Consider the following 15,475-nt stretch of genomic DNA (forward strand, 5'->3'; position numbering starts at 1 on the left):
TAAATACTTATTTTGAAGGACATCTAAAATCTATTTTAATGACAAAATACTAATCACTGGTTTACACTTAGATTTTTCTAATTTTATAATTAGAAACTTTAATTACCAAACATATAAATGACTCCATATTTTATTTTTAAGAGCATCTGCAAGTTTTATTTTGCGATCACAAACTAATCCCTTATTTATCAGTAATGCTGTCCCATTAATAATCAGCATATCAGGACCACACAGGTCAATTAGAAAAACCTAACGTAGCAATAATCCTACATATATTAGACAGGATCTATTATTTAGAACAGCATTACTTCTTTTTTTAAAATCTAAATTCATCCATTCATTGATCACAGGGGAATTTGAAACCTATTCTCATGGAAATCCAGCATATTATGACTCTTATTTTAAACAGTCTATGTTAATTTTATTTTTATTTCCAAAATTAATCCTTGTTGATCTCTGGCGTAGGCCTGTTAGTAATATTAAAACTAATGTAGTACGAATCCCACATGTATAAGACTAAATCCTTATTTAGAGGATTATCCATGAGATTGTTTTATTTGACATTATTAATCAGTCACTTGCTACTGGGAATTTGAAACTTTCTCTTGTAATAATCCAACATGCAACTCAATGTCTTGTTTTACAGAGAATCTGATAGTTTTAGTTTGAAAGTCTAGATTCATCCCCTGTTAATTGGGATTTGGAAACCTTCTCCTAAACTAGTCTGGCACAGATCAAATCCTTTATTTTAAAAGAGTACTTGTAAGATTTATTTTGAAATTAATAACATGTTTTGTGACGATCACTGTCTTTAGGCTCATTAGGAATTTTAAACCTAATACTGTTATGATACAATATGAATCCGACTTTATGCAGTTCACTGCTTTCCATCGATTGGCAAAGATTGATTCAACAATTATTTCTAAATGTGAGTTAATTTCCTTTAATTCATTCAATAACTCTGATTAATTTTGTTTTCCTAACTACGCTACTTTAGAGCATCAACCAAACTTCTTTGTAGTAGCAGTAGATGTGGGTTTTATATAATTCATCACTTATGCTACAAGGCACCTCCTCTTTATGTTTTTATTATCTTTGTAGATTTAAAGATGCATGAAGCAATTTGCTCAGGCCCGAAATTTGTCATTTTTCCTGATGGCCATGGGTCAACTGGTTTTAGAAACTCAAGTATCCAATCCGGTGAATGCACTATACCAACAAGAACACAGGCCGTGCTAACAATCTTCAGTGTGGCAGTTTTTACTGAGCAAAGAGGACTCAAAGTTGGTTCATTTCAGTATTGGTTGTATAGAAATGGAGTTGGAAAAGCACAACTGCAAGAAGCTGTCTTAAAAGAAGGAAAAAACTAAAGGCATGTCCTAATATAAATAATTAACAAGCACTTGGAAGAAGGTTGGAGAAAAGCATTTTAATTATAAGACTTAACAAGACTCTGCATCAGTTATAATTTATATTGACAGGTCACAAATGTATAAAACAGGAGAGATTGTCCTCAAAACTCTGACAGGTCCATTTCTTATCAGTTTTTTTTTATTTTTTTTTAAAGAGACACAAGCAATGTCTTTTTACAGCCAACATGTGTAGGAACAGGCTGCATGTTATGATTCACATTAGAGAACATGATGGAGGACTGTAGAAAGCGGTAAAAGAAAAGGAAAAACTCTTGGATGTACTGAATTAGGGCTGGGCGATATGAACCAAAAATAATGTATCGATATTTTTAATCTGAATGGCAAAATACAATATATATCTCAAAATAATTTTTTATATATTTTAGTATACTTCTCAGTCAAAGCTTTGTCCCAGATGCAGAGACGTTTATTAAACAGCTGTAGATGTACATAAGAAATGATATGATATGCCACAGCTTTAGTAATCTTGTGCCACTTGTCATTTTTTCTCTCATAAAGCTCAGCACAGGTGTATGAGTTTTGTAACGTGGCTTGTTTCGGTGCAGGAGGCTGGGAAGGCTTCACAGTTTGAGCTGCAGCGTGCAGTTTAACACGCTCTTCGTATTCTTTTTTTATGGTGCTGTTTTAAATGCTGGAAAAGATCTGTAGTGCTCAAACGTTTTGTCAGGACTTGCTTTTGGCATTCTCTACAAAATACATCTTTCTGTTGTTCATCTGAAATTTTGAATCCGAATCATCTCCAAATGAGTGAACCGTTGTTTTTCTTTTTGCTCACCAGGTGCTCTCCGATATCCTCACCTTTCTAGCTTAGCTAGCCACTAGATGACGCAGTGGGGAGGGGTGATTTATCTTCAGTGTGAGGGAGGAGAGGCCATAGGAAGTTCGACACAGACATGTGGGGAAGAAGACAGAAGAAGTGGCGGGTCTAAAATAATAATTAATATGCAATATAGACCATTTCGATATAAACGATATACTCTCATCTTATAACTCTTTTGAAAAAATCTCAATAGTTTTAAAATCTCGATATGTCGCCCAGCCCTTTACTGAATCTTGAAATGATGTGCTTCTTGCAGATCATAAGAACATGGTGTACCAACAGTGTTTCCTGTGACTGAACCTGAAGAGACTGGCTGTCCAAAACACACAGGTGAGTCTCACTGTTCTACATTCCTCTGAGACTTGCTAACAACAATCCAAGAGAAGATGGAGTATATAGCCAAAATGTTCCAATAACGATGTGCCAGAATGATGCTGTAAAATAAAACAAATACCAATATTAAAACTGCATTCCACGTTCCTGATGTCACTTAAGCTCTTGGTTCATATTATTTTTGTATCAGCACATGTAAACTACTCAGGATTTACCAGGATTCTAGTTTCTGTACATTTTAAAGTTTCTTCCAACTCCCAAGAAGGACAGCTTTTGAGTCCTTGAAGTGCAGCTTGCTCCACAGAAAGCTTCAGCAAGTCTTACAGGGACCCGAAGGTTGACTATTTTCTGCACATCTTGCAATCACAAAGAATGTAATTTCCTGAAATACTTGAACACCAATGAGCAAACCTTTCCATATGGAATCGGTTAACAAAACTGCGACTTTTATATTGAAAAATATATTTGATTAAATCTGCAAAAGCGTATTGGAGGAAAATGAAGCCTGTTCCAAGCAATGGTGAGAAAACAGTCAGCAGAACTTTCCTTCAGTAGATATAGTATTAAAATGGCAAGCTTCATAGCTACTTGACTAATGCGTTTTAATGAAACTCCCCCTCAAAATAGAAGAAAGACTCAGCTGCTTTAGCGTACTTTAACCAGTAAAAAGAATTACAAATGAAAAACGAATACAGCCCTTATATAACTTCATGTGCGTTATTAAAAGTGCCATGCCTGAGCGGGGCTTTTTCAATAAGTGCAAACTGAATAAAAACTCAGATTTTATTTATTACTATATCTTTTCTATTTTCAGCTCCCATCATGTGTTTGAGTTTCTTTTTTTTCTGCCGCCTATTTTATTTTCAGGCGAAAATGGTTTTCATCAAAAGGCCAGAGATAGACTGATAAACTGAGCTCTATTTGTAGGCATAATGCAGACTTCAACTAAAAGCCTGTGTTGCATTGGAACACACAGTTCATTGGGAAAAATAAACCAAGACCAGATACTAATAATTGAAGTAAAAAGGGGATATGACAAATACCCATTAAATCAGGGGAGTATGCATACTGAGGGAAGGTTGTTGTTGTCTTGCAAAAGTATCTTTACTCTTTACTCATTTAGGTTTTTTACATTTTGTCAGTTCAGTCAGTCAGTCAGTCAGTCAGTCATTTTTTACCGCTTATTCCATAGTGGGTTGCGGGGGAGCTGGTGCCTATCTCCAGCAGTCTATGGGCGAGAGGCGGGGTACACCCTGGACAGGTCGCCAGTCCATCGCAGGGCATTTTGTCAGTTTTTAACACATAATTATGGAAGTAAAATTAAGCATGCATTCAATTGGAATTTTTTTAATATGTCCAGCATGCACCTACAATCTGATATTCCTAAATAAAATCTAGTACCAGCTAGGTGACTTCTGATAGCAAATGTCAAATACAGACCACCCTTGTTTTGTTTAATTTCAGTATAAATACAGCCGTTCTGAGAAGGTCTCAGAATCATGTTGGCGAATATTAGTAAAAAAAAAACGGCATCATGAAGACTAAGGAAAACACCAGACTATTCAGGGATAAAGTTGTGGAGAAGTTTAAAGCAGGGCTAGGTTAGAAAATTATATTTTAAACTTTAAATGTCTCACAGAGCACTGTTCAGTCCATCATGTGAAAATGAAAGCGTATGGCAAAACCGCTAACTTACTACTAAGACATGGCAGCCCACCTTCAAATACAGTCCAGACAAGGTGAGCAATAATCTGCTGCAGCCAAGCAAGCATGGTAACTCTAGAGGAACTACAGAAATGCACTGCTCATGTGGGAAAACCTTTCAGAAAGACAACTAGGACACAGCGAACGTGGAATAAATGCTCTGGTCAGATAACAGAATGTCTTTTGTAGCCTATGTGTAAATTGCTACAAGTGGTAGAAAACCATCGACAACAATCCTCATGATGCTGAATACACTATCCCTATGGTGAAACGAGGTATTGGCAGCATCTTGCTGCAGGGTTGATTTCTTCAGCAGGAGACCAGACAGCTGGTCAAAGTTGATGGGAAGAGTGATGGAGCTAAATGCAGGAAAAGACCGGAAGAACACCTGTTGGTGGTGGTCTTTTTGAGGAACCTGCATATACAGGTCCTTCTCAAAATATTAGCATATTGTGATAAAGTTCATTATTTTCCATAATGTCATGATGAAAATTTAACATTCATATATTTTAGATTCATTGCACACTAACTGAAATATTTCAGGTCTTTTATTGTCTTAATACGGATGATTTTGGCATACAGCTCATGAAAACCCAAAATTCCTATCTCACAAAATTAGCATATTTCATCCAACCAATAAAAAAAAAGTGTTTTTAATACAAAAAACGTCAACCTTCAAATAATCATGTACAGTTATGCACTCAATACTTGGTCGGGAATCCTTTGGCAGAAATGACTGCTTCAATGCGGCGTGGCATGGAGGCAATCAGCCTGTGGCACTGCTGAGGTCTTATGGAGGCCCAGGATGCTTCGATAGCGGCCTTTAGCTCATCCAGAGTGTTGGGTCTTGAGTCTCTCAAGTCTCTCAGTCTCTCTTCACAATATCCCACAGATTCTCTATGGGGTTCAGGTCAGGAGAGTTGGCAGGCCAATTGAGCACAGTGATACCATGGTCAGTAAACCATTTACCAGTGGTTTTGGCACTGTGAGCAGGTGCCAGGTCGAGCTGAAAAATGAAATCTTCATCTCCATAAAGCTTTTCAGCAGATGGAAGCATGAAGTGCTCCAAAATCTCCTGATAGCTAGCTGCATTGACCCTGCCCTTGATAAAACACAGTGGACCAACACCAGCAGCTGACACGGCACCCCAGACCATCACTGACTGTGGGTACTTGACACTGGACTTCTGGCATTTTGGCATTTCCTTCTCCCCAGTCTTCCTCCAGACTCTGGCACCTTGATTTCCGAATGACATGCAGAATTTGCTTTCATCCGAAAAAAGTACTTTGGACCACTGAGCAACAGTCCAGTGCTGCTTCTCTGTAGCCCATGTCAGGTGCTTCTGCCGCTGTTTCTGGTTCAAAAGTGGCTTGACCTGGGGAATGCGGCACCTGTAGCCCATTTCCTGCACACGCCTGTGCACGGTGGCTCTGGATGTTTCCACTCCAGACTCAGTCCACTGCTTCCGCAGGTCCCCCAAGGTCTGGAATCGGCCCTTCTCCACAATCTTCCTCAGGGTCCGGTCACCTCTTCTCGTTGTGCAGCGTTTTCTGCCACACATTTTCCTTCCCACAGACTTCCCACTGAGGTGCCTTGATACAGCACTCTGGGAACAGCCTATTCGTTCAGAAATTTCTTTCTGTGTCTTACCCTCTTGCTTGAGGGTGTCAATAGTGGCCTTCTGGACAGCTGTCACGTCGGCAGTCTTACCCATGATTGGGGTTTTGAGTGATGAACCAGGCTGGGAGTTTTAAAGGCCTCAGGAATCTTTTGCAGGTGTTTAGAGTTAACTTGTTGATTCAGATGATTAGGTTCATAGCTCGTTTAGAGACCCTTTTAATGATATGCTAATTTTGTGAGATAGGAATTTTGGGTTTTCATGAGCTGTATGCCAAAATCATCCGTATTAAGACAATAAAATACCTGAAATATTTCAGTTAGTGTGCAATGAATATAAAATATATGAATGTTAAATTTTCATCATGACATTATGGAAAATAATGAACTTTATCACAATATGCTAATATTTTGAGAAGGACCTGTAAACCTCTTTTAAAATGTGATTAACTTGTGATTTCTTCTGCCAATACTGGTCTACATTTGTACATGGTGATGTGACAAAACAATAAATAAGAAATTATATGCACACCACCACAAACACATCCCCACGGAGAGGAATTGTGGCAGCAGTATCATGGTTTAGGGAGACTTCACCAGGGACAGAAAATCTGCTTAGAGTTGATTGGAACATGGCTGGATAAATGCAAGTGTTGTGCAATAATATGGTAAAGTTATTTGACATTTAATTGACTAACTTTTGGTCTGTTAAGCGTAATCCTGTGAAAACCAGCCCACAATAGCGGTGGTATTAAAACAGTAGATGAAAGATTGATTCGAGCACTGGATTCTAAAAAAATGGCAAACTCTGCACACATATTGAACAAATTTATAACTTCTCCTTAACATATAAAAATGCATTAAAAGAAATAATTCAACTCCATATTAAACATATTTCAGTTAAAAAGCTCTTTCATAGGATAAACAATTCAACTAAAATCACCGAGCAAAATAAAGGAATAAAGAAAACTAATAAATTATGCACAAATAAATGTACAAGGGAACCAATAAATATGATGCAATATGACAATTTAATGTGGATATTTATGTTTAAGAACCAAGGTTTATCTTGGGAAATTTGGAAATCGGGTCAAATTAGTTTTAAAACTAATTAAGGTTATAATCGGTATGTCTTCAAACAACCAATCACAATGCAAAATAATCTTTTTGGATAATTGATTCTTTTTGCTTTAATCAGCCACCATTATTTTTATATAAATAAGGGACACAGCGGTGGTGCACCCATTTATGGAGGCTACCGTCCTCAACGCAGCCATCACAGGTTCAAGTCCCGGCCTGTTGACTGTTGCTGCATGTCATTCCCTCTCTCTCTACCCCATTTTCCTGTCGGTCATTTACAAAATAAAGGCCACTAGTGCCACTAAAGTAAAAAACAATTTAAGAAAATATTTGCCATATTTGAAATCAATACAATTTTGCACAGTTGATCAGAATGTTATTTTAACTAACCATAACATGGAGTAGTGACTACTAAAATGGCTGAGAGGACTGTCTGTGGACTCTCACAAGATGGTGACATGTGTATACGAGAGCTGATGACACATGAAATAAACAATATTTATTTAGTTTCATACTAAAATAATTTTCTCTGCCCAAACACCACCTCTTACGTTAACAGTTCTGATGAACATTAGGACAGGAGGTCCCATGGGCAATGAGTTACATGGCAGGCGGTGAACAAAGAACCATAGTGGCTGCTCGCAGCTGGAGGGGTAGTTCCTGCTACTTGGACCGGCATGAAGGCGTGCGATGCTGGCGGTTCCTACGCTGTCCTCTTTCAGGGAGGGGAAAAAGTGCTTCGCTTAGAGACACATTCTTTCTAGGGGAATCTCAAGTTCAGATTACTTGTTTGCCGGACCTCAGAAAGAAACGTTTAAGACGAGCTTGTCTTAATTGCCCTTTTAAAGCAGATCATTACTTTTTGTTGTCCTTCGATCGGCAGGTACACGAACACCAGATCGTAGTCAACTTTGGATCCAAGGTTTCTTTGAAGTAGTTGAGTCTTACCTGCCGGCAAGTTTCAAAGACCTTCAGTTTTGTGCGCACAGAGCTGGAGCCATTTTGTGAACGATGAGCAGAAATTTGAAAAATCTGTGAAATACCCCAAAAGACTTGCAGAAGTAACTGCAGTGAAAGACAATGGTTGTACAGAGTATTGACTCCAGATGACTGAATACATAGACTGGTATATGTTTCAGATTTGTATGTGAAAAAACAATTTCTGTAACAATGTATCGTTTGCCTTTAGCTTCATAATTATGTGCTACGTTTTGTTGGTCTTTCACAGAAAATCCCAAGAAAATATGTTGAATATTTAATTTATAAAGAGAAAAAATGTGGAGCAGTTAAAGATGTACAAACAAGGCACTGCTTTGGAAACGGACGAACTGATTGGGACATCAAGACAACATTAACAATAATCACAAACCTAGCTGTGCATAAAAATAACAAAAATGGAAAGTAAAGATGGGGCTGACTGATGCAGAAAACAGGGACAATATTGAGCTCAAATTGAATGTTAAGCTGTGTTCTCAGTATTTGCTCCCTGAGATAGTGATACAGGAAAGGATGGTGTGAGCTGGTTGAAATACCAGCGTCACGGAGCACAGGCTTAAATCTCGTGTTTTGTCAGGGTTTTTAATGATGCTTTGCTCAGTAAGTTCAGGTTGCATCGTGTCAGCGCTGACCCTCGTGGCCGAGCTCTGGTGACACCTTCCCATCTGTGTTAATGAGATGACTCCACTCCTTCTATGGGTCACAGTGATATTTACAGAATCCGTTGTTGCAGCAGTGATCCATGTCTCCCTGTGGCGCTCCCTTGCCTCATTTGCATTGCTTTCAGACTTCCCCTTGCCGGCGTACCCTCCATTTTATCGCTCTCGCTGAGCTCCTCCGTGATCGACAGGCTCCTTCACACTTCTCCTGAGTTTGTATCGCACATGTTAATTAAAGCCTCTAATTAGCTTTCTCCACTAAAAGGCCGCATTAAATCAGAGTTGGAATGGCAAATGATTCCTGGCATTAGCATAATTGTGTTTTTGAAGTGGAAAGACTCAGGCATTAGGGATTTTTTGTTTCAGTGATTTGTTTGTGGCTCTGCGCCTAAGGGGCTACTGGAGGTTGGCCTGGTGGATTGTGGGGCTGGGGGACCCTACAGGGGCCTCACACACTAATGAGGCCTGCTACACTCTGATGAAGCAAATATGGGAAAAAACAAAGCTGCGAAGTGGTGCCGTGAGGTTGTATGAAGATTGCGTCAGTGTGGAAAAGGACACCTGTGGTGTGTCTGTGTTTGACAGAGAGGAACAGAAAAATAAAGCATCTGCATTTTACCCTGTCCTCCGTTACCTGGTTTTAGTTTTAAGAAATTGCATCATGTAGCACTGATTGTAGTTGTTTTCATTTCCTTAGGTTGAGTGCAGTGCAATACAAAACCAGTCTAAAAGAGACGAGGGCTAACAATAGGAGTTTTTATGAATAATTGGTTATTTTTCTGTCCAATTTAACATCCGTGGTAGAAATATTTATTTTCATATAAACTGTTTCATTTCATTTTGGGGACATCTCTTAATATATTTTTGAGCAAAGCATAATAGGTGCTTACAAATCATTGTGACAGGCAGCATCAAAAAAATGGTGCCTTTTCTACAGTGGAAACGGTAACTAAAGTTTTGCTGTCAGTAGTGGTTTCAGTAGAGGACAGACAGAAAAAAACTGAATCTGCACTTTATTGCTTATGTGAACCTGCAAGATATTGTTAGCACTGTAGCTCAACTAGATGCTACAGAAATTAGAAAAAGTAGTCATTTGAAAACAATGTTGGCATGTTTTCTGAGGTGGAGATGCTAACAAGAGCAAATGTTCACAATGTGGCACAGATAGATGAAACAAGAACCTAGACGAGTAGCAGTTTAAACTCACCTTTAGATTTTTTATTTCTTCTTGAGGAAAGAGTCTAAAAACTGGACTTACAGAGGACGATGGAAATTAAACGGTTAAAACGAAATCTGCAATTATCACTACTATTTACATACAAGGTAATGTTGGCACTGTAGCACAGGTTTCTGCTGTAGGAACATAAGAATGTAGCTGTTTAGAACTCCAATGATATTTCTTTAAATCCAGTTGGACTGCTTATAACCTACTCATCAATATTTGCCACCTTGCAACAATTTAGGGTAATGGTTATTTAGCTACTGTGATCAGTAGATTTCAACATTGGTATTAAGATTGTTGCTTAAATATCAGCAATTACTGTCCACAATAAAACATCCTCTTGCCAGTTTGTGTGTGAAAAATTAAAGCAAATAGCACTCTACTAAAGAAAAATTGGAAAGTAAATTTTGGCATTTACGAAGTTCAGTAATAGGTCTACCTCTACCCACAGCCCTTACGAGTTGTCTCTTAGTGCATTTAAATGGTTCAAATGTCAATATATGGGACATGGTGCATTTTTCTATCTTTTTTTTGTGTTTCATGTGGACCATATATCCATAGATGGTTAAACAATGACGAGCCTGTTTTGCAAATGCCCAGTATGATTTTCTGGGCTTAAACCACCAAAAGGCTGAAGAACTGTTTGTGTTGTTCCATATCTTTAAAACTTGATCATGACTCCATTTCCTTTAAACTTCTAATGTATGTTAAACAAAGGGAAAAATGTAGAGGGTGTCAAAGAAAACAAGAGCTGCAATTGTTTAGGAACAACCTTTTGCCTAGCACTGCTTTAGCAAAGCTCAGAATCTTCCCCTGTGTTATTTTGATGTATATTTCTACATCATCACCAACTAGTGGTGAAGCATACATTTTACAGTGTTTAAAAACTATGCAGACTTAAAAACAAAATGGAAAAAAAGAAATAAAAAAAGAAATTGGCTGCATTTGGTGAAACAAGTGGCAGCCGCACTCCCAGGGCAGAAAGCCTTACTGATTGACCTGCTAATTTATGAAGACTGAAACAGCAAGAGGATGTTATATTCAGGGGAATGAGCATATTTACTTGAAAACTAATGGTAAATTTAGATGTTTTTGCTTCACTGTAATTATTATAGGTGACATTGCAGCTAATGTGTTTTTAGCACTAGTATAAATAAGTGTTGCTTCCTGGTTTAAGATGAGAGAATCTGGACCATGTTACACATTTGTGCTTAATTTCCAAGCAAGGAAAATTCATACTGGGCAACAAATGATGCTAACCTTTAGGGAAGCTTAGTGGGCACTTTCCCCATCTCATGGCGGTTGGGCAAGATTAATTTAAACTTCAGGAACTCAGAGGGGCTCCATAATTGATTGCCAGTAGAAAATATTTGTCTTATTGCTACCCAAACATTTGACTGTCCCTCCATGCACAAGGAAGCAGTTACAGAATCAGTTTAAAGACTCTAAACCTTTGCTATAAGATGTGCTCCACCATATTATACAGTTATCACTCAAGTCTACCTGAAGTTCCATGAAGCTTCTGAAATTTCCATTTGCCTTAACCATCTTTGGGGCATCTGCACTGAACACTGCAAATCCACCCTAATCCAAGAAGAAATGATCAAAAATAAACCCCACATGTCAATCAGCTATAGGGATACATCCCTGTCAAGTAGATGACAATTTCTGAATTCACTCACTTATTAGTGTGAAACTCTTATGCCCCAGGTTATATCCTTTTTTGTAGTGTGGCACCTATGGATTTACAGCTGATTGCCGCTGTGCACATCCTCACCTATCAAACATGAGTGAAGCTGTCACCAACCCATGGATTGCGCCTCTGGGTAGACATAATGTACTTTTCAGGATCTTCCTCTGGGCAAGCCTAGCTCTGTGCTGCTGTGGTGAAATTATTCACGGTGAACTTGCCTTCCCAAAGGCACAGCGGTAGAGCAGTGACAGTTTGGGGTTTGTGTGATAGCCAGGAGTGTTGTTATATGAGTTATTATTGAGCCAGCCAGATATATGGAGCACAATGCAGCACATTCTCGCTCTACGGCCTTGAATTTGCTTCAGGCATGAAAACCCATTAAGATGCATCGCAAGAAGCAGAAAAAGGGTTGAATAAATGATGTAAGGAAGAGGAACTAGGGATGAATGTATTGGCATTTCTTCATAACAATTCTTCTAATTTAAATGTTTATTAGACGATTCTCCCTGTTTCTGTGAAATACTGCAGTCAATTCTTGGGGAGACTGATGCAGTCATCTGGAATATATATTTAAGTGTGCAAAAATGTCATGTTTAGTAATCTATGTTTAGGGATTGAGATTCTTACAAAACTGTAAGAAAAGTAGGAGTTGGGGAGGAGGATGAAAAAACAGAAAAGAACAGCAATGCTTCAATTATTGCCAGACTCATTTTAGAAAGTCTAAAATACATTATGTCTGTTTTACTGGTGCTAATAGTCAGAACTCAGTAGGAGATCAAACCAAGGGCACTGCTAGAAGCTTGATTTACACAACAGGCATTTCACCTTGTGTGACCTGACAGCACTTTGTTTGTAGTTTCTCAAGGTTTTTGATGAGTTTGTGTTGCTTCACTTACTAAGCTTAAAAATCTTGCAAAAATGTGTCCACATTTATTCTTTCTACTCCATCTGCATCCATCTGATTTCCACATTCATTACCAGTTTAATGCAGAATCTACGTTTTGTTTTCATTAGCTGTTTGGTCAAAGTTATAAAAAGATCATGGCTGTGGGTGGAATGGTTTTGTGTTAGAAAACTCAAATTTATTGACTCCACTTTGAAAACGCATGTTTTCCAGATAGTTAATGGCCCCGTCTTTGTGAGAAAAAAAACCGGCAATAGCTGGTAATAAATTGTTAACGCAAACATGTGGTGTCAGTTCTAAAAAGAAAACAAGCATAAAAATATCTTGAAACCACAAGCGAAATGCCAAGCAGCGCTCTATCTGTTTTTGAACGGTTAATGGCTCATTATGACAAATCCGAGACGAGTGTGGTGTTTTTCTCTCCTAGTGTCAAGTAAATTGACTCTAATGGGCATCCACAATAAATGGTGACCGAAATGTGTAGATGCAAAGAAAGTGAACTTGATTTTTTTTCTTCAAACAAGAAAGTAAATCATATTTTATGAAAGAAAGCAAATTATATAATCCCAGTTATTTGTAGCACTGAAAGTTTGTGTAATTCACGATTATGTTTAGGGTCTTGCTGAACGTATGTGGATAAATGGGCCGAAGGCGAGACTAAGCAGCCAGTGGGAATAAGTAATTTTATTTTGACCATTTGTCAATTTACTTTAACCTTAAAAATCAAGTAATGTTATCTCTTCGTAAAAATCTTTTTAATAGTTGAAGTCTTATGAACTACATTTTTCTGTTATCTTTTTCTGAGGTCTGTTGGAAACCCTTAAACAATCATTGACTCAGGATTTGTTTACATCAAAGTTGATTTTTTGTTTTGTTTTGTTTTGTAGGGTATTGGGTAGTAGAACATCTGATTAGGTGTCTATTCAACCAATTACATATTAATCTGATGCACCCTAAATATTTACTTGATACAGACCATCTTCATGAGCTTTGGGATGGATGTGGTTCAACTCACCCAAAATTGCATGAATATAACCCTGTACCTGTCAGCAAATTAAGTCCAAACAGCATGCTTTCAGATGTTTGCAAAGAAGTACAGTTCAGACCAAAAGTTTGGACACACCTTCTCATTCAAAGAGTTTTTTTTATTTTCATGACTATGAGTGTTGTAGCTTCACACTGAAGGCATCAAAACTATGAATTAACACATGTGGAATTATATACTGAACAAAAAAGTGTGAAACAACGGAAAATATGTCTTATATTCTAGGTTCTTCAAAGTAGCCAACTTTTGCTTTGAATACTGCTCCGCACACTCTTGGTATTCTGTTGATGAGCTTCAAGAGGTAGTCACCTGAAAGGGTTTTCCAACAGTCTTGAAGGAGTTCCCAGAGATGCTTAGCACTTGTTGGCCCTTTTGCCTTCACTCTGCGGTCCAGCTCACCCCAAACCATCTCAATTGGGTTCAGGTCCGGTGACTGTGGAGACTAGGTCATCTGGCGCAGCACCCCATCACTCTCCTTCTTAGTCAAATAGCCCTTACACAGCCTGGAGGTGTGTTTGGGGTCATTGTCCTGTTGAAAAATAAATGATGGTCCAACTAAACGCAAACCGGATGGAATAGCATGCCGCTGCAAGATGCTGTGGTAGCCATGCTGGTTCAGTATGCCTTCAATTTTTAATAAATCCCCAACAGTGTCACCAGCAAAGCACCCCCACACCATCACACCTCCTCCTCCATGCTTCACGGTGGGAACCAGGCATGTAGAGTAAATCCGTTCACCTCTTCTGCACCGCACAAAGACACAGTGGTTGGAACCAAAGATCTCAAACTTGGACTCATCAGACCAAAGCACAGATTTCCACTGGTCTAATGTCCATTCCTTGTGTTCTTTAGCCCAAACAAGTCTCTTCTGCTTGTTGCCTGTCCTCAGCAGTGGTTTCCTAGCAGCTATTTTACCATGAATGCCTGATTCACACAGTCTCCTCTTAACAGTTGTTCTAGAGATGTGTCTGCTGCTAGAACTCTGTGTGGCATTGACCTGTTCTCTAATCTCAGCTGCTGTTAACCTGCGATTTCTGAGGCTGGTGACTCGGATGAACTTATCGTCCGCAGCAGAGGTGACTCTTGGTCTTCCTTTCCTGGGGCGGTCCTCATGTGAGCCAGTTTCTTTGTAGCGCTTGATGGTTTTTGCGACTGCACTTGGGGACACTTTCAAAGTTTTCCCAATTGTTCGGACTGACTGACCTTCATTTCTTAAAGTAATGATGGCCACCTGATTTTCTTTACTTAGCTTCTTTTTTCTTGCCGTAATACAAATTCTAACAGTCTATTCAGTAGGACTATCAGCTGTGTACTGTATCCACCTCCTGCACAACACAACTGATGGTCCCAACCCCATTTATAAGGCTTAAAATCCCACTTATTAAACCTGACAGGGCACACCTGTGAAGTGAAAAACATTTCAGGTGACTACCTCTTGAAGCTCATCAACAGAATGCCAAGAGTGTGCGGAGCAGTAATCAAAGCAAAAGGCGGCTACTTTGAAGAACCTAGAATATAAGACATATTTTCAGTTGTTTCACACTTTTTTGTTCAGTATATAATTCCACATGTGTTAATTCATAGTTTTGATGCCTTCAGTGTGAAGCTACAATATTCATAGTCTTGAAAATAAAGACAACTCTTTGAATGAGAAGGTGTGTCCAAACTTTTGGTCTGTACTGTGTATGGTGGCTCCTAACATCAATCTCACAGCTGCATATCTGCTTTGTGTATTAATGGTGTACAAAGATGCATTTTTTTTTCAAGTAAGTGGTCAGCACCTTTAATGCATCTTCTACTGTTGCATATCCAAGATGATCAGGTTTGGATACCATGGAAATAATCCAGACATTCAACTTGAAGATGCCACATTAACAGGACACATGCAACACTTCTACAGAATTTATTTACATTTATTTAACTTTATTTAAAGACCCTCTGTCTGCACTGATGAATACAGTAATTGCCT

General features: G+C 38.5%; 1 long non-coding RNA gene across 1 annotated transcript in view; it reads left to right on the plus strand.

Moving 5' to 3' along the window:
- The window catches only part of LOC124883394, a 77,042-nt gene that overhangs the window by 10,009 nt on the left and 51,558 nt on the right, over positions 1-15,475 (plus strand). Inside the window, exon 2 of the long non-coding RNA XR_007042202.1 lies at positions 2,510-2,583. This is a non-coding gene — a long non-coding RNA (uncharacterized LOC124883394). The remainder of the gene's footprint in view (positions 1-2,509; positions 2,584-15,475) is intronic.

The sequence above is a fragment of the Girardinichthys multiradiatus genome, chromosome 17 (assembly GCF_021462225.1).
Source record: "Girardinichthys multiradiatus isolate DD_20200921_A chromosome 17, DD_fGirMul_XY1, whole genome shotgun sequence".
Classification (NCBI taxonomy): Eukaryota; Metazoa; Chordata; class Actinopteri; order Cyprinodontiformes; family Goodeidae; genus Girardinichthys; species Girardinichthys multiradiatus.